Raw genomic sequence first — 19,714 nt, forward strand, 5'->3', positions numbered from 1 at the left:
GGCGAAGCACCAGGCTGCTTTAAAGAATAAAGTAGTTCTACTTAGAAGAGAAACAACTTTGTATAGAAAGAGGAGAGAGAGATAGAGAGAGAGAACTCTCTAACTGTCCTTGTCTTCATTCAGTCTTTTGGGGAGGCAAGCAGGTAGGAACTAGTCAGGACACAGGAGAAAATAATTTGAAACATACCCCGAATTTCCTATTCTAACTATGCCTAAATACACATTTCCTCAGATGCCCCCTGTAGGATATTTCTCATACGGACTTGAATCACGCACACAGCATATCTTAACACCGCCCTCGGCGCCGCGGGCACCGCGGACTAAATAATGCGGTAAGGGCTGTGGGGGAGGAGTTAGGGCGGGCTCTGTCCGGGATGAGGAAGGGTGCCGATTGGCCCCTTCCTCCGGACTGACAATCGGAGGGCCCAATCGGCAGGCGCAAAGCACATGCCGATTGGGCCCTCTGATTGGCTGCCCGCCGGCACGGCAGCAATTGCGAGCCGTATGCAGCGCGGCTCGCAGTTACTCCCTTGCCGGTGGCCTGACGCGTCGAGAGGCGCGAAGCAACTCCGCCGCGTCAGGCTGCCGGTACGCCGGCAATTGTGAGCCGCGCACAGCGTGGCTCGCCGTTGCTCCCTTGCCACCGGCCTGCCGGCTCGGGGGCCACGCACTGCCCCGCTAGCGCCCGCTGTATTTCAGGTACAGCAGGCTTGATTACTAGTCTTGTATATTTGATATTCGTTTGACTAAAACAAATTCAAAAGGGGATGGACAACTTACCATATTAGGGATGAAGGAGACCCGGAGTCTTTGGAAGAAAGAAAACAAAATGGTATCCGTTGTGCTCTCACTTCCTGGGATCTATTTGATGTGACCCCACTTTCGGCTAAGATTACAAGGGGGAACACATTGGCCCAATTGAGACGACATCATTACACGGCTGGGAAACTCCTGGACCTTTAGAGGTGGAGCCTGGAGAGGCTGCAGGTTGGAGGGGGGATAGGATGCTGGGCACTTTGGTGTCCGAAGCGGCCGTTCGCGCCTGAAGCAGCTGGCGCCTTGCCACGGGGGGAGGGGAGGCACCACCCCACGGTGCGTGCTAGCTGCTTCGGGTGTGAACAGCCGCTGTGGAGGCTGAAGCGCCCGACCCTAGATAGGATGCCACAGATCCCACCCGCCCAAGCTGCCGTGTGCTACAGGAGAACTGTGGGGACTAATTGTAAGTCCAGGCCTCACGTGGACATTGGCAGCCCGATATGATTAGAAGGTGCTGGAAATGCTTTAGGGGTTGTCCCCTCCCTATTTGTATGCCGATTCATCCTCGTTTCCTCTTTCATGCTAACCGGAGGGGGAGTATCAGAATGGATTTTGTCCCTTGCACGAGATGGATAGAAGTGACCTCATCCCGCCCCGCCCCCCCCCCAACCATGGGGAGAATAATAGGGGACACTTTCTTATTTTCTAACACAGGAAGACTTTGTACAGGGGTAGTCAAACTGCGGCCCTCCAGATGTCCATGGACTGCAATTCCCAGGAGCCCCTGCCAGCGAATGCTGGCAGGGGCTCCTGGGAATTGCAGTCCATGGACATCTGGAGGGCCGCAGTTTGACTACCCCTGCCTTTGTAGGATAACTTGAAAAAAACCTGTCCACCTCTCCATCTTAATTCAGTTACTCAGGCAACAGATTTCTCAGGTAGCTGACAAGTACAGAAGTCTCAGAAGAACAATAGACCATGAAACAATAGGCAGCTCCCAAATTAACTGGCAGTAGAAAAGTGGCACACAGGGATGCCAGCATCCAAGTGAAGCCTGGATACCTTTTGAAATTACAGCTCTTCTCCAGAGTATACTGGATGCTCCTGAATTCTAATGTCACAATTGGGGACTGAAAGAAAGGTTGAGCGGCGGCACTTTTAAGACTACAGACTTTAATTCTGGGTACGTTTGCTTAGTAGGGTCTAAGTACACGAAAGCTTATATCCAGAATTAAACTTTGTTGTCTTAGACCCATTATGCACGGGCCAGAATACCTCAAGTGACGGCGACAGGGCACAGCCCGACCCAGGGCCACGGAAGGCCCGCATTATGGAAATGCGGGAACTTCTGCAGCTTCCTGATACTGTGGGCACTTGCAGGGGCTGGGACAGGTCGGTTCTGTGCATAATTGCTAACCCCGAGCCTTTCAGCCTGTCTAGCCTCGACCTACGGTGTCCCTGTAAGGACACCGCACGCCCCTGCGGGCTTTGCGGAGGCACGGAGCCAGCCGGGGCATCCTCCTGCCCCCACCAAAGTGTGTGGAGGGGGCCCGGTCCCCCCACTGCCCCTGGCCCATCCCTCCCCGGCTGCTGCCGCTTACCCCGCTGGCCCCAGCGCAAAGCTCATGTGCGTGCGCTACGCCGGGGCATCCCCGCACGCCCCACCCTGTGCGTTCACAGAGTAGCTGCGGAATCTACGAGGATTAAGCTTTAGCTCGTTAGCCCTCATCCATTCCAAAACGTCCTCCAGGCATCAGCTCATGGGTCTCACAGCATCCCTAGGATCTGCTACAACTGAAAGGCACCGTGCATCTGAGCATTAGGATGCATCTTAGCGTAGTGGTTAGGAGTGTGGACTTGTAATCTGGCATGCCGGGTTCAGTTCTGCGCTCCCCCACATGCAGCCAGCTGGGTGACCTCAGGCTCACCATGGCGCTGATAAAGCTGTTCTGGCCGAGCAGTGATATCAGCGCTCTCTCAGCCTCACCCACCTCACAGGGTGTCTGTTGTGGGGAGAGGAAAGGGAAGGTGATTGGAAGCCGTTTTAAGACTCGTTTACGTAGAGAAAAGCGGCATATAAGAACCAACTCTTCAGTAGTATCAGGGCTCTCTCTGTCTCCCCTCCCTCACAGGGTGTCTGTTGTGGGGAGAGGAATGGGAAGGCGACTGTAAGCCGCTTTGAGGCTCCTTTGGATAAAGTGGCATATAAGAACCAACTCTTCTTCTTCTTCTTCTTCTTCAAGATGAGCCCTCCTCGAGCCTCCATTCCCAGTGGGTTCACCTTTATTCTTACTTTCCTTTAAAACTGGGGAGGGAGTCATTATTACTACCACAATACTCCAGTGAAAATCTTGGCTTCTCCCTAACTCACCCACAGCCTTTGCCTTTCAGGAGAAAAAAAGTGACATAAAAATACTATAAAAATGATCAGGAGAGCTTTGCAAGCTAAGGAAGTGCTCAGCCGAGCCCTCTTTGTCACCCTCAGGTGGACATGTTGTATAGCTGCATCCCTTCCCAGCCTCTTTATATAATTCTGCCCTCTGGTGGGCAAATGGTGAGCTAATCGACTAGGAAACGAATGTTGTTTGCAAATTTTGGCTGGTTCGCAAAGCCATGTTTCTGAACTGAAGAGCTGCCACGAATTTCCATTAATGTTAAGGCAGTTTGTGGTGGTCCATGAAGAGCAGAAATTAGGGGTTTAAATGGCTCTGCTCTTCATGAGAAACAGTTGAGAGGCTGGGAGCAGAAAGCAGGGTGTCACGACCCTGCAATAAAATCAGAGTCTAGTAGCACCAAAGATTTGTTAAAGGCGTGAGCATAGTCATCAGACTATGAACTGACCATCATGGCAGTAGGACTATATAAGCACAAGTTAATCCTGTTACATTAGTAAACTGTGTCACAGCATCCAAACACATGATAACTCCCCGCCAAATCGACCATGCAATGCACATCTCAGGAACTTGAAACAGACAAGGCAGTCCCTTAGAAATGTTCATAAGCTGCTTATTTGCTTTTCAGAGAGTAAAAACGAACTTTCAGCCACAATAGGAGGACATTGCTAAAGACGAGGCTTAAGGGTGAAGTCAGGAAACATGGAGGCTTTACCCTGCATCCCTTTTAACTTGGTATTTTATGCGCCAAAACGGATTCTCAGGGAAAAGATCTTTTATCTTCAAAGCCAAAGCAAAACTAAAGCAATTCAGCAGTTTGACCCCTGGGTGTTACAAAGCAGGAAGCCCATTTGCCCTTCAGACACTACAGAGGCACAGGCATAAAGATAGCATAACATATACAAAACTGCCAGGGGATCAGAGAATCCAGGAAGCTGCGAGGGGTGGACCAAGGCAGAGGGACACATGGGTAAACACCAGGATACCTGTCCTGGACAGGCTCCCTGACTGATAGCATAGCGCTAGAGGGGGCAACATGACACAGGGGTTTAAATAGCTCTGAGCCATTTCTGCAAAAAGCAGTGGGGACCAGAATGCAGGGGGTTAAATAGCTTTGAGCCATTTAAACCCCTTTCTGCCTCCCACAAAAAGTGGTGAGGAGCAGAAAATAGGGGTCACAAGCCCATATGTACTGGTTTGGTTTGCAAACCAAGCTCCTGGTTTGTATTGATTCACTGTTTGGTTTGTGGTTCAGCCATGAACTATGAACTAAACCACATTTTGTGTCCATCCCTAGTGCTTAAGCCTACAGTTTATGTTTCATGGCTGAGGCAGGGCCGGGAAACAGGTTAAGTTTACCCAGGGGTTTTCCGCACCCTTTAAAAATAGTGAAATACCTTTTGTTGTCATTATATTCCAGCCCCTCCATATGATGCCTCCAACATGCAGCATCCGGGCAGTAAATGGCCAGCTACGTTCTCCATTTTAAAGTGCTGATTGGTGAATCCCAAAAAGTGGATTCACCAAAATAGGTAGAGTAACCAGCAGGCCGCCAGACAAAAAAAATGTATGGAGGCAGAGGGAGAAGTTCACCTTGTTTTCCCTTGCAGCCTTGTCAGGAGGCAAAAGGCCTCGATGGGGCAGAGGGAAAATGGGTGAGGGGTCTCCCCATGAGGAGGGCTGCAAATGCGAGATTTACCATCCCACGTTCGCCAGCAGGAAGCCACTCGCATTTTACCCCTTCATGCTGAAGTTCCGTGGGTGTCACTTTTTGTGTCACTTCTTTGGATCAATTGAGGTGGGCAGATGTATTGGTCTGAAGTGACAGAACAAAGGCTGAGTCCATAGAATCATAGAATCATAGAGTTGGAAGGGGCCACACAGGCCATCTAGTCCACCCCCCTGCTCTAAGCAGGATCAGCCCTAAACTCCAGTGGCATGCCCACTTCTTCCCATGCACTGAAACAGATGGCCTCAACCATCACATATGGGGCAGGAAGTTGTCCAAAAGGGCTAATCAGAAGCATAGTTAATAGATAGCTGAAATTGGATTAAAGCGGTTGGTAAGACCTGTGAATAGCAGCACATTGCTTTAATCCAGTCTTAGCTATACTTGCCACTCAGTTAATGATGCATCTTGACCCTTATTAACCTTTCCTGGCAACTTAACCTTCCCATCCTCTCTCCCCCTGCACACAGTGGAGAATGAAGTCTTGTTTAGTGTGCATGCAGACAACAATGTATACCCAGAATCAAACTTTGTTGCTCTTGAAGGTGCCACTGGGGTCCCAAGTCATCCTGTTGCTTCCGCCTGAATCTGTCTTATACCTTGTAGTTTACTTTTGTGCTGTTGCTCCATGCTTTGCTTGTTGTGCAATTTCTTCTCCAGGTCCATAATTCTAGTCTTGCTGCATTGTCCATTGCTGCTTTGCACTGTCAGCAAAGAAGAGTGGTTGAAGTGGCGTTGCCAACTTCTAGGTGGGGTCTAGAAAGCTTCTGAGATTACAGGTCATCTCTGGACTACAGAGATGAGTTCCCTAGAAGAAGAAAAAAAAGCAGTTTTTTTTTTGGGGGGGGGGGCTGTCCATATGGCATCATGTCACTTTGCTGAGCTCTTTGCTGCCCTTCCAAGATTCTGCCCTCAAATCTAGGAATTTCCCAATCCAAGACCTTTCTGGAGAGGGGTGGCCTAGAGATACAAGGAATGAATCAAGGAATGAAATAGTTAGAAACCTTGCCTAGAAAACAGTTGGAATTTGAACATAATCCATGACATGGAAAGGATACAATCTTCCTTTCTGCGACGGCTGCTCGGTTTACCAAAATGTGTCTCCTATTCCATTATTTGCCTTGAGACAGCCGTCACGCAACTTGAATCCCAAGTCTGGATTTGAATCTTTAAATTTTGGTTGCAATTAATGTTTAGAGCTTCAGCAGGCTGCTTGCGGAAAAGATGTGGGGATGTTATTCTGGTCTGGGGAGGCATCATCTGGGCATGGAACTGGGGTCACTGTGGGTGAAGAAGAAGAAGAAGAGTTGGTTCTTATATGCTGCTTTTCCCTACCCGAAGGAGGCTCAAAGCGGCTTACAGTCGCCTTCCCATTCCTCTCCCCACAACAGACACCCTGTGAGGTGGGTGAGGCTGAGAGAGCCCTGATATCACTGCCCGGTCAGAACAGTTTTATCAGTGCCGTGGCGAGCCCAAGGTCACCCAGCTGGTTGCATGTGGGGGAGCGCAGAATCGAACCCGGCATGCCAGATTAGAAGTCCGCACTCCTAACCACTACACCAAACTGGCTCTCAGGTGAGCAGGTAGTTGTGAATTTCCTGCATTCTGCAGGGGGTTGGACTAGATGACCCTGGAGGTCTCTGCCAACTCTATGATTCTATTAATCAAACTTGGTTCTCCAGAGTGGTCTGCCACTCTTAACCACTACACCAGCGGTCCCCAACCCCCGGGCCGGAGACTGGTCTGTAGATCATTCTATACTGGGCTGTGGCTCCTTATCCTCCTCCCCAGCTGCTGCCTCAGGGGCTGCCCTGCCACTCTGCCACCGACTAACCTTAGGTGTTCTCCAGCGGACACCATGGCTGGGGCTCCCCCTCAGTGTGGCACTGTGCAGCTGCTGCTGGCAGTGCCCCCAGCAGGTGGTGGGATGTCAGGGGCGCCAGTGGGAAAGCAAGTGGAGCAGAGGCTCAGGTGGCGGCAACGTCCCTCGGCCAAAGACTACCCCCCCCCCCGGGCCTCAGGAAAATTGTCAAGTGTTGACCGGTCCCCAGTGATAAAAAGGCTGGGGACCACTGCACTACACCACACGGGTGTATGAAACATGATTCAGGATTCTATGCCTAATGAGAGTCAGATGTGAGTTGAGTAGTATTTTAAAGACCAGCAATTTCCCAAGGTCTAAGCTTCCAAGAGTCGAAGCTCCCCTGGTGAGATATCGCTGAGTTTCCAGAGCTTCTGCCCCGGAAGCCTTGTTCATCTTTAAGGTGCTCTTGGATTTGAATTGTTTCATTCCCCATTTGGATCTGAATCTGGATATAAATCCAGCCAGTGCGGAGTATTTTAATTGGATATTGTGTTTTATAATTTTAATAGACATCTGAACTGGTTTTTATATTCACTGTGTATAGGTTTTTAATGGTTAGTCATCCTGAGTCTGATTTTAGAGAGGGGTGGCCAATAAATTGAAATAATTAACAGTTTACTGAAGCCCAGCATGGCTACCCACCTGAAAGTCCTGCAAGTCGTTTAAACTCCAATTCAATAAGATAGATAACGGATTTCCTTCACTCTTGTTCTCTGCCTTATGCATTATTAGTAAAAGCCCTACATTTTAGGCCAATCTCGCTCACGTATCTGGCTCACACCATAGGTTTTGTATCCCCCCTGCCCCTCTGGCCAATTCTGTGCAAGTCTCCAAATCACACCTTCAAATTGTGCAAGATTTATTTCTTGTTCCATCTTGCTACAGTATAAATCCAAATATTCACGTTTCCTGTATTTACAGCAGGGATGCCCAACCAGGGGTCTGTGGACTCCTGGGGTTTCACCAGAGTTGCAGAGGGGGTCCGCGGCCTTTCTTCTCCTGCCTAAATGGATTTGGCCACAAGCTAGAGAACTGGCTGTCTCCCCCTGGAGGGCTTGGCGGGTAGGCCGTGGGTGTCAAAATCAAAGGGAGGGGTTTGTGTAAGGTGACCAGATTGTCCCACTTTTGGAGGGACATCTGGGGGCACCTGGCAAATTATACTTATGTTGACATTAAAAAATATATATACCACAGTACTATTTTTGTGTTCTATGCATTCTATGAAACTTTTTGTTGCTCCATTTAGACCAAATTTTTAATCAAGAACCCCCCCCCCCCCCCGGTCAATGGTGTCCCACTTTACCACTGTTAAAATCTGGTCACCTTAGGTTTGTGGGATGGCATGTGGAGTCCAGGCTCCTGCCCCCCCCCCTTATGGCCTACATGAGGCAAAGCTACCATAGTAGTAACAATGGTGGGGGGAGTGAAAGAAGGGCACAGGGCACGGTTGGTTATGCCACTTCCGGGGGTGTGGCAGGTAGGTGTGGCCAGCTGACATCACTTCCGGGAGCTGGAGGCAGAGGTCATCCTTGAAGCCTGAAAATGAATTTCAGGGGCTCCTCCACGGTGAAAAGGTTGTAAAGGGCTGATTTACAGTGACGTACTAAACAGACTTACCTCTTTCTAAAGCAATTTAATGGGATTAGATAGGCACAACTCTGTTTAGGATGGCACAGTTGGCCTGGAGTGGAGGGAAATGTGGTATGTTAATGTAAACAAGACAAACAGAGAAAAAATGTGAATATCTGACTCCCTGATGCCAACCTATATGAATACCTTTTGGAGAATTTGTCTCTCAGCTGCCTTTGGGGTTTATCTGGAGACAGCAAGAGAATCACACTCCCTTCCCCAGTGTACGTTTGACATTTTGGTTCCTTTTGCTCAAGAGAACAAAGAGTGATGAAACGCTGGCATTCTGCCTTGTTCCCACAAGATGTCACCTCAGCCTCATGATTCAAGCCGGCATTCTGTGGAGACAAGAAGGTATTCCGCTCCATGGAAAACCGGGATGTGAAATCTAAGTGGGGTTTGCTATTTAGCTATAAGAAGTTTTAGTCTAAATGGCACACTTCCCCACTTGAACAATATTCCTTTGATCATTTTAATGATTGTCTTAATCAGGGACCAACTGCTGTTGTAAACAATTCACTCGAAGGGTCATTCTCTGGCTGCAGAAGGAAAACGACTCATTTCTAAGACGACAAAACACTCTGATGAAGGTCATTTGTTTTGGTGCATCAATTATTGAGCAACACACACACACACACACACACACACAGCTAACTCTGGGGCTGGAAAGGGGCACTGTAGTAAAATTTCATTTTGATTTGATAAATAGGTTGTTTTGCAAGCTCAGTCTGCCCAAGTGTTTCTGTTGATGGATTCTGCAGGGGACATTTCCCTGGTCTTGGGCTAAGCAAAGCCTCCATTCCCAGCAGTCTGGCCCCAACACTGTCCCTGTGCACACTTATTTTGGTGCTCCTGAAGACAGGCAGGCCTCAGCTGCTGGTACCTTTCAGCCCAGCTGGGAAGGAAGACTGCACAGTCATGTGTGCACATGTGCATGCGGGGGATTAAAAGACCCCACCTGAATTACATATTCCTGACCTTTACCCTTCTGAGATATACTGTTCCTCTTTGAGATAATAGGTTGAAATCACAAACCCAGCCCAAAATCTAGTTTTTACATTGACTCGTCCACATGGTTTGATGGTTGTGGCACTCAAATGTCATGCAGAGAAGGTGGTTGCTTGTGAGAGGCTTTCACTGACAGTCATAGGACAAGACTGTCTGAGATTGTAATCCTAAAGTCACAGAGCAGATTTTACAGTAAATAAAAGATGAAACCCTACATCCGTTGGGGATGACTCAAGGGATTCTTATGATTTTGTGTCGGTTGTTTGCCATGACTCCGAATTGACACAATAGAAGTAAAGGAAGAAAAACTCAAGGGATGAGGAAATCTTCAAGACCTTCTAAAAGGGATCTAGTTACAGTGGGGGGGGGGCGGGGATGAACAGATGGAAGAGGTTAAAGGTACAAGAGGTTCCCTCCTAACTCAAATTTAAGAGAGCCGGGCATATTGCTGAGGCCTTAGGTAACCTGCCAAGGCAATTTGCTCATCATCTGCCATGGAGAATGAGATCAAAGAGATCAAAGGCTTTTGCACACACAAAGGATATTTGGAAGAGGGACATAATGTACAAACATCTATGATTCTATGATTTGTATGCTAATGCTTCAAGTCTCCAAGGCAAAGTGGAGGACCCAGAGAAATTAGTGCTAAATGAATACATATACATATGTACAAAGAGAGAGACAGCACTTCGGAAACCTGGCGGAACAAAGGAAATTAATGAAACAGGCTAATCAGCATAGTGTCGTGGTTACAAGTGGCCGCCTCTAACCTGGGGAACCAGGTTTGATTCCCCACTCCTCCTCCTTCCCTGCTCCTCCTCCCCCTGCAGCCAGCTGGGTGGCCTCACAGCCAGAGGATGGACCCAAAGAATAGCCAAAGAGACGAAAAATCAAGCCAACTATGGTAGTTACACAATGTATTCTTAGAACCCCCCAGCACAATGCAGGAACTTACAACTTTTTTATTGATAGGCTCAAACTTGCAAAGCTAAAATGAACCCTGATAAAAAATTGCTCATTTTCAGAGCAAACCTTGAAGTAGTGATTTGTGACTTTGAAATATTACTTCCACTAGGAATGGCACTAGGGGCCATTCCCCAGGGAAGCCATCACAGGGCGAAGGCTTCCCGGGGGTCTGGGCCGCAGGGGCGACTGGGCCAGGACCTGGGGCGTTCTCCTGGCCGTGGGCTGGTCTCCTGGGACCAGGAGAAGGCAGCGGCTTCGCGGATCCTGATTGGGCCCTCCGAGTTTTTATCCCGGACAGGGCCCGCCCCAACACCCCCCCCCTACAGCCCTTACCCTTTAATTTAATCTGCTCCGCAGGAGCGGTTTAAGATATTCGAATTATCTTTAGATTGGTGGAAGACATTGTATATTTACAGAAGGAAGTTGAATAAGGCACTGTTTGTAAAACAGGCACTGCTGAGGTTTCAATAGCTTATTTATTGAGGGCTGAGAGCTGGTGCAGAGAGGGAGTTAAGGCAGGGGGGTGGGAATCAACCAACCTACGGGGCCATAGTCAACCGGTTGACATTCTTATAGTTAGTGCTGGAATTGTTATTGAAACCACTGCTATTGAATTATACACTATTATTTCCATGTTATATGTAAACCATCCTGAGCCACCGAGGACAGTATATAAGTAATCTGTACAATATAAATAAAACGATAAGGGGGTGGTGGGAAGAGTTGGGCCTCACTGTTTACTGTCCTATCAGGTTGCCTGTATGGCTCCTGGCGGTGCCCTCCTCCAGCCTGATTGGCCATCTGCCCAGCAGCTACCCAGTTACCGTGCACATCCCGCCCCTGACTGTCTCTTCCCAATTCTTTCACCTCACAGTTCTTTCAGTTTGTTGTCTTGTTGCCCGATGAGTTCGCCACCCTTGGCACCTAACTCCCCACCTTCCTTCAGGCCTGTTGTGAAGGAAGCCTCTAACAGCCCCTGCCTGAAGTGCGGGAAGCCTTTCTAAGAGCAAGGCAGGGAAGCCTGTGGGCATGGGTGTGCTTTCCTTTGGGGGGGGGGAGCTTTCTCCTTCTGCCTAATGGTTGGCTGACAGGGAGGCCACAGAAAAGCCCCTTCTCACTTAAAATACTGCTGTAGCTGGCCTCGCTGCTGGAGAGATCACTCAGCCAAGCCATGTGTATTTATTCTCCGTATATTCTCTCTGTATATTTGAGGCCTACCACACAGGGTTGTTGTGCAGATGAAACTGGATGCTGCTGCGGAGGTTCTTTTGCCTCCTGTTTCATCGACACAACAACCCTGTGCAGTAGGCCTCAAGTGTTTCAACTTCACAACCAGCTGCGTGGGAGGCCTTAAACGTTTTTTTCTGCACAACAACCCTGTCCAACCTCCAAAACGGCCCTTTCTGCCTGGGAAGTTGATCTTTATAGTCTGGAAATGAGCTGTAATTCCAGAAGCATTCCAGACCCCACCTGGAGGGTGGCTGCCCCTGAGCTGGAAATATTCCCGGAGGTTTGGAGGAGGGCCTTATCTGTAACCATCTGTAAACACCATAATAAACGTGGTCAGGGGTCCTAGGAGATGTTGGGCCTCCTCGTTAAAAGGCCAATGAGCGAGTGCTGACTGTGTTCTCCTACAGCCTGATTGGCTGGCCGCTGGCTATGTGTCCCGCCCCTGACCATCACCTCCAACTCATCTGAGTTTGCCTGAGTTCCTGACTGCACAGAGGCCCACTGCCCTGTCAGTGAACTTGCAGGGACCCGATGAGTGAGCTGCCAGGGAGCGAGCCCTGTGGCCTGGGGGTCCCTGGGGTGCTGGCTGCTGCCTGCAGGAGCCAAGGGGGCCAGCCGCCTAAAGCCTAGTTGCAGCCTGTGTGGCTGCCAGCAGCATTAATGGGCGTGTGGGAAAACTCACAGCCCACTGGGAACTCCCACCCTTGCCCCAAAAAGGCCCGCTAAGGCTGCTGCAGATGTCAGCAGGCCTTTTGGGGACGGGGACGCACAACAGGCCGAAGACCCCCACCCCCACCTCCAAAAGCCTGGCTGCAGCCTGCATAGCCATCAGTAGCCCTTCTGGTGTTGGGGGGGGGGGTAATAACATGCAGCCCGTCACCAACTCCTACCCCCACCATCCACTGGTGAGCCTTCTGGGGGTGAATGCACAGGCTGCTGCCCACTTGTGCCCCTGCTCCCCGAAGCCCTGCCACTGCCTTTGTGGGGCTTCTGGGGGTGGAAACGTGCTGCCCACTGTTGACTCCTGCTCCCACCCCCCAAAGCACCACCCTAGCCTGCTCTCCCTTTTGAGGGTGTGGGGGGCACATGATGCCCACTGCCGACTCCCCCCACAAAAGCCCCGCTGCACCCTGTGTGGCCATCAGCAGCGCTTTTGGCATCAGCAGCAGGTGGGGGGCGAGGGGCCACTAGTGCCTCCTCACCCCAGGCCTGCCAATGAATCTCGAGGCCAGGGCTGGGCTGGGCTGCCAGGGTCAAGGGGGGTGGCATAGCACCTGTTGCATTTCTTGTAATCATATGTATGCTGTGCTGGGAGAGGCAGAATATAAATGTAATACATAAATAAATACATAATAAATAAATCGTTCCGTACACTAAATACTTCAAGCCATTGACTAAGAGCCAGCTTGGCGTAGTGGTGAGGAATGCAGACTTCTAATATGGTGAGCCAGGTTTGATTTCCTGCTCTCCCACTTGCAGCCAGCGGGGTGACCTTGGGCTGGCCACAGCAACAATAAAGCTGTTCTGACCGAGCAGTAATATCAGGGATCTCTCAGCCTCACCCACCCCACAGGGTGTCTGTTGTGGGGAGAGGAAAGGGAAGGCGATTGGAAGCCGCTTTAAGCCTCGTTTAGGTAGAGAAAAGTGGCATATAAGAACCAACTCTTCTTCTTCTTCAGTAATCTCAGGGCTCTCTCAGTCTCCCCTCCCTCACAGGGTGTCTGTTGTGGGGAGAGGAAAGGGAAGGCAACTGGAAGCCACTTTGAGACTCCTTCGGTTAGAGAAAAGCGGCACATAAGAACCAACTCTTCTTCTCTCTCAGCCTCACTTTCCTCACAGGGTGTCTGTTGTGGGGAGAGGAAAGGGAAGGCGAATGTAAGCCGCTTTGAGACTCCTTAGGTATAGTGGCATGTAAGAACCAACTCTTCTTTTTCTTCAAGGTTTGCCACGAAAACAAACAAATGGAGCACGCATATAGGGCTCTGTTGTAAACGTCCTGAGCCGCAAGGGGGGGGGGAAGGTATCAAAATGTAATTAATTTTTAGACCAGCTGTGGAGATAAACATGGGGAAGGAGGCTGAAGATTGGCCGTGTCCTCCTAAACAGAGTAGTTGCCATGGAAAGAAAGCCTGGTTCCCATCTGCTCCGGCCACGGCAAGGAGCCCCGGTTGCAAAGCGGCGAGAACGCGCGTTATTTCACGTGTGCGAAACGGCCACGCAGTGGGGTTCCCGGCAAGACACGCGTAGAGGCAGACTGCCCGCGCCCGCCTTCCTCGGCCAAACTCCCCCGGCGGCCTTCCGAGAGGGCCCGGCTCCGCAGGGCAGAAGAGCGCGCCCTTCCCGGTGGGACTAGGCGGCGTCGGCCTCTCGCAGCCCAGGGCCAGGGGCCAGGCGGGCATGCCCAGCGGCACGAGGCGCTTCCCAATCCGTGGCGGCCGGACCCGACGTGCCTGCGATCGGCCCCGGCTTCCTTCCCCGGCTGGAGCCCCCCGCGCCCTCCCATAGCGGCGCTCGCAGGGCCACAGATCCCCGGCGCCGCAGGCGGAGCTCGCCTCATCGCCAAGGGCGCGCCCGACGCCCCCGCATCACCACGCGGCGGGCAGGGCGGCCGCCTCCTCCGCCCGGGACGGGGAGCTCCCGCTGTGGCCGCTCCTTGCTGGCGTCTCCGGGGCGCGCCCGGCGCCTCTTCCCCCGGGCGCTGGGCGGGCAGGGCAGGGGAGCACCGCGCAGCCCCCCTCCTCCCCTCCCCGTCGCCCTCCTCGGGGGCTGCCCCCTCCCTCCTTTGTTCTCCCAGACCCGCCCTCGCCGCTCCTCTGGGCTTGCCCATTGGCTCGCGCGGCCGCCACTCGGGGCGAGGGGGGCTGCTTTGGCCCCGCTGCCCGGCGCGGAGAGGCGGCTCCTTCCCCTCCTCGGGACCCCGGGACGGAGCGGCTGGGGACGCCGCGGAGCCAGGTAAGGGCTGGGCGGACCACCGACCGACCGACCATCGCGCGCCCCTTCCCGTGCCCCGGGGCGCAGCAGGCAGGCGCCCGAGCGGCAGACAAAAGGCGGCGAGGAGCCCGCCGGCCGGTCCCTTTGCGCGCTGCCCACGGGCGGAGAGGCGCGGCCGGCCGCCAGTCCCTCCCTCCCTCCGGGGCGCAGAGCCGGCGAGGCGAGGCCCAGGGAGCGCGCTCGGCGCCCGCTAAGAGCCTCGGCGGCGGCCGGCGCCTGCCCCCTCCGCGGCGCCTTCGCCTTCGCCGGCTGGAGCGCCTCTTGCGCGGAGCCTGGTGGGCTCGGCCGCTCCGGGGACCCGGCCGAAGTTCCTCGCAAGCGGGGCTGAGCCTGGCGGCGGGGCGGCCCTCCCGGTCCCGTCGCGCGTGGGCACTGGGCGGCCTCGCTTCCCGACAAGCCCGCCGCGCTGGCCACGGTCGCCCCCGCCGCGGCGACGGGAAGGCGGCGGCGGGTGTCGGAAGGGCCGTCAGCCAAGCGCCTGCGGGGACAATGACCGGCATCGCACGTCTGCGGGTGGGAGGCGGAGGCGGAGGCCGTCCCGAGAGTCCAGGGGCACCGCGAGGACCAGCGGAGAAGCCGCTTCGGTCGGAGCGCCAAGAGCTCCTTCAACCCCCCCACCTGGGAGTCTGGTTGGCCCTTAAGTGGCTCGGGGACTCCTTCTGCGGCACTTTCCTTGCCCTTCGGCAACTCTCTGCAAGTCCCTGTCTCTGTTTCGCGCAGGGAAATGCGTCTGCAAAGGATTGCTGGAGCACACTGGAAGTGCATGACCCAACGTGGGTGGGATGGGACCGAGCAGAAAGCAGTGCCACCTCGGTTGCCTTCTGCAAAGACGGCCTGCTCTGTGTGTGTGTGTGTGTGACATGGACGGGGTAGGTCAGGGGACGAAACCATGTCAAGGTTTGGGGGGAAAAGGACAAATGTTGGGGGTCCTGGTGACAACTCTTCTCTTTAAAGGAAGTATTTTAGGGTGTTTTGTTTTTTTTAAATCAAAAACACAACAATAACCTGCATCACGCAGAGGTTATATCTTCCACATAACCTAGGTATGAATTGTTTGAGTGGAATTTTTCAAGAGTTAGTGTTCCCTTTGTCAGACTCAACTGTTCCACTGCAAATCAACACCGCTACCGCCTGAAGCTATGAGTAGATTTTGGGTATATCTTCAGTTATTAGAGTTATTATAAACCATGCTGGATGGATGTGTCAGTTTGACAATCAGTAATGGCCAACTACTCTTGGTGATAGATTTAAGTGGGTAGCTGTGTTGTTCTAAAGTAGCACAACAAATTTAGAGTCTAATAGCACCTTTAAGACCAACAAAGGTTTATTTTGATGTGAGCTTTCCAGAGCATGCACACACTCGGAAGCTCACAGCTTGAATAAATCTTTGTTGGTCTTAAAGGTGCTGCTGGACTCTATGTTTGTTGTGCTCTTAGTGATGCTTGAGCAAAGGAAGCCCCTGCCCTCCACTTGGATGCTCCCTTTATTCCTTCTGCAGTTACTAGATAAGTCTCCATTTTCCTTCTTCGTATCATCTTAAATATATGCTAATAAAATGACCAGAAGATTTTGTCCTGTGATTTTATTAATATTGGCTCTTTCCAAAAGGAAACACCTCTTGAACGACAGCACCAAATTGGATAGTCAGATGCTTGAGCAATTCTTTGAAAAATTATATGTTATGATATTTTTATTTCAAAATTATTAGCTTTTGGATTCCTCGTTCTCCCAACATGTTGGGAACTGAAATGACTTTTGTTTTCTGAGCATATATAAAATATAATTACTTTTAAATCTTTTTTTTACAAACCTTCTGAAGTTTCCTTTAGTCTGTCCCCACCCTTAAAATGTAAGAGTGTACTTGAATTCTGAGTATTCTCAATTATGTGAGGCAGATGGTAGTGAGTGGGAACCTGTGTGGCCCTTTGACATGTCATTTGTGGCTCTTCTGACCACTGTTCTCCAATGAGGCGCTTCTCCGATATTTCAGGAAAACTGTCCAAGCTACGGCTTGCGACTGGGCGATTCCCACCATGAAGTGGTTGCTGTTCAGTGAACGTGTAAGCCAGCCTTTCGCAGCTTTTTTACCATTGAAAACCCCCTGGAACGTTCTTCAGGCTTCCAGAAACCCCAGATCATGCAGAATATGGTTGGGAAGCAGAGCTGTGGACACACCCACCTGAGGCCCCTCCCCTTCCCACCCCCTCCAGGCCCCTCATTGGCCATTTTGTGAGGGGAAGGTGGGGCAACACGACCATATATGCTCATATCACCCAACAAATGTTTAACAAATTAAAAAAATATTAACTCCCATCCATTCGGGAAATCCTTCCAGGGTTGTCCAGAAACCGCAGGGTTTCATGAAATACTGGTTGGGAAAGCCTGGTGTAAGTGGATAGATAGCCTCCTTGAAGAGTAGGCCTCATGCCCGAGGTGGAAGGGAATGTGGCGTTTCTGGTTGATGGTCTGGCAACACGTGTGTGACAGAGCGAGGACCCCTGGGATAGCACTTTGTTTGGCCATCATGAGATGTCCAGAGGTGATTTGCTGTCGCCTTCCTCTGCATAGCGACCCTGAACTTCCAAATGATAGCCAGGGCTGACCCTGCTTAGCGGCCATGATCTGACAAGATCGGACTTATCTGGGCTGTCCCATGCTTGTGGCTTACTGGACCCTGAAAGGAGGGGCTTGCATTCACAACTAGGGGCTTGCCACTAGGGTTGTGTGCGGTGGCGTCTGAAACGGCTGTTCCAGGCCAACACAGCCAGCGCCGCACTGTTTCAACCAGTAAGAAGCAAGAGAAGTTGGGACAGATTTTTGGCAACGGTAGTGGTGATGTCCTGACTTCTTGGCAGTTGCCAGAGATATCAGATGGGTCCCGTCAGACAAGGTTGGTCTCAGTAGCTTTTTGGTATCCTCCATTTCTCTTCCTTCCAGGAAAGATGTGTGATACGATTGCTTCTGTCCCTCAATTATAAGAAGCTGCTGAAAGACGGGGAAGAAAAGGCAAAGCAAGGAATTGTTAGGGGAAGATAGGTGTGAAAGGAACAGCCCTAGTCCTTTTCCTGACATTTGGGGGGTGAGTGGAAGAGCCTCTGCTTTGCATGCGGCAGGTTCCAGGTTCAATCCCTGACGCTTCCAGTTAAAAGGTTGAGGTAGGAGGTGATATGAAAGACCTCGGCCTGAGACCCTGGAGAGTCAGTCTTAGGAAATACTGACCTTGATGGTCTGATTTCATATAAGCCATCTAGCTTCATAGGTGGCCAGCAGTAATGTTTCTTGTTTTTCTCCAAGTACTTCTTGTATGCTTGTGAGTGGCAAGAGTTCTTAACAGAGAGGTCTGGGAACTGTTGTTATCCTCTGGCAGGCAATGTGCCCTCTAATAGAGTCTTATCATTGTATCCCAGCCCAGCTTGGAATACGAAAGGTCCCAGGTTCGATCCTTGACATCTCCAGTTAAAAAGAGATGAGGTGGCATCTGAAGTGCAAGAGAGAGCTGTTGCCAGTCTGAGTCTGCAGTGCTGACTGATTTAGAGCAAGGCAGCTTCTTGTGTTCTGAGGCTGTAATGCAAAATCTCTTAATTTATTTCAAGTTTGGTTGGGCCTAGATTTGACCTGGGCTTGAACTTGAACATCTGCTTGGATTTGAGGAGGAGGATTACAGCTGCATCTTCAATTAAACTAAGATTTTTTTCGCTGTATTGACTTAACACATGCTTCATAAACAACAGCTGACCTAATTGAAAATGGTTGCCCTTATATTAAGAGGCTGTTGGTCATAAAACTCTTTATATCCCTAACAGTCCTGGTTAAAATAGGAATATGTGGTCAACTTTAATCACTAGTTTAGTTACTAGAAGTGACATTCTCCTCCACCCCCCCAATCTTTTCCCAAGCAACATTTGGGGAGCTGTGGGAAAACTGTCATTGTTTTTTTTTTTTTACTTTAGGAATGAGTGAAAATGTTTTCCAAAACAAGGTTTTGCGCAATTAAAATGTGTGATATGAAAAACCAGCTTAGCGAGCCGGGTTTGATTCCCCACTCCTCAACATGCAGCCAGCTGGGTGACCTTGGGCTCCTCACAGCACCGATAATGCTGTTCTCCCAGAGTAGTCCTGTCAGAGCTCTCTCAACCTCACCTACATCGCAAGGTGTCTTTTGTGGGGAGAGGAAGAGAAGGCGATTGTAGGCTGCTTTGAGCATAGTGTAGTAGTAAATAGTGGCAGCTTCTAATCTGGTGAGCAGGGTTTGATTTCCCGCTCCTCCACATGCAGCCAGCTGGGTGACCGTGGGCTGGCCACAATATGGATAAAGCTGTTCTGGAAGAGCAGTAATATCAGAGCTCTCTCAGCCTCCCCTCCCTCACAGGGTGTCTGTTGTGGGGAGAGGAAAGGGAAGGTGACTGTGAGACTCCATCAGGGGAAAGCGGCATCTAAGAACCAACTTTTCTTCTACAGTCTACAGCAGGGGTAGTCAAACTGCGGCCCTCCAGATGTCCGTGGACTACAATTCCCAGGAGTCCCTGCCAGCGTTTGCTGGCAGGGGCTCCTGGGAATTGTAGTCCATGGACATCTGGAGGGCCGCAGTTTGACTACCCCTGGTCTACAGTATTAGACAGGGTGGGGGATTCCGCCCCCTCACCTGGCCGTGGCAGCAACGGCTGCTTTGGGTCCCCCTCCGTGCTCGGGCATGTGCTCACCTTGATGTCATGGCCAAGCAACTCTTACTTCCCCCTCCCCATTTGCTTGCTTGCCGCTGTTGTAGGGGTGGCAGCTGCTCCTTTTTTACATCTTATTGGCTACTTGCAGTAACTCCGCTTCCTCCCCTGGTCCTCAACTCATGTGGTAAAGTGTGTGTAGGGATGTCTCCCACGCCTTCTCCTCTGCCATCCTCGAAACAGTGGCTGTTTTCCCACTATAGTAAAGTTTTTACTCTCTCCCCCCCCCATTTTTAGGGGGAGGGTTTTTGGTTCAAACCTGGAGGGCTGACAAGGTTTGCACAAGCACCTCCCTAGTACGTACCTGTCTCCAATGGATGGATTTAATTATCTGTTTGCCGAGGTCCAAGTTCAGAATTAGATGTATGACATTTCCAACACTGAAGACATGTGCAGGTCTGCAGCACAGTGTCTAGGATCTTGATGTATC

The 19,714-nt window shown here is 51.2% G+C and overlaps 1 protein-coding gene across 5 annotated transcripts in view; it reads left to right on the forward strand.

The window, feature by feature from the left end:
* Positions 1–14,194: 14,194 nt before the first annotated feature.
* The window catches only part of AFAP1 (actin filament associated protein 1), an 81,341-nt gene continuing 75,821 nt past the window's right edge, over positions 14,195–19,714 (forward strand). For 3 of the 5 annotated variants that reach the window (XM_077310704.1, XM_077310703.1, XM_077310705.1), the window contains exon 1: positions 14,195–14,527. The gene's annotated coding sequence lies outside the window, so the exon portion shown is untranslated. The remainder of the gene's footprint in view (positions 14,528–19,714) is intronic. The other 2 variants (XM_077310707.1, XM_077310706.1) reach the window with 2 other exon arrangements.

Source organism: Paroedura picta, chromosome 14 (assembly GCF_049243985.1).
Source record: "Paroedura picta isolate Pp20150507F chromosome 14, Ppicta_v3.0, whole genome shotgun sequence".
In the NCBI taxonomy this organism is placed as follows: Eukaryota; Metazoa; Chordata; class Lepidosauria; order Squamata; family Gekkonidae; genus Paroedura; species Paroedura picta.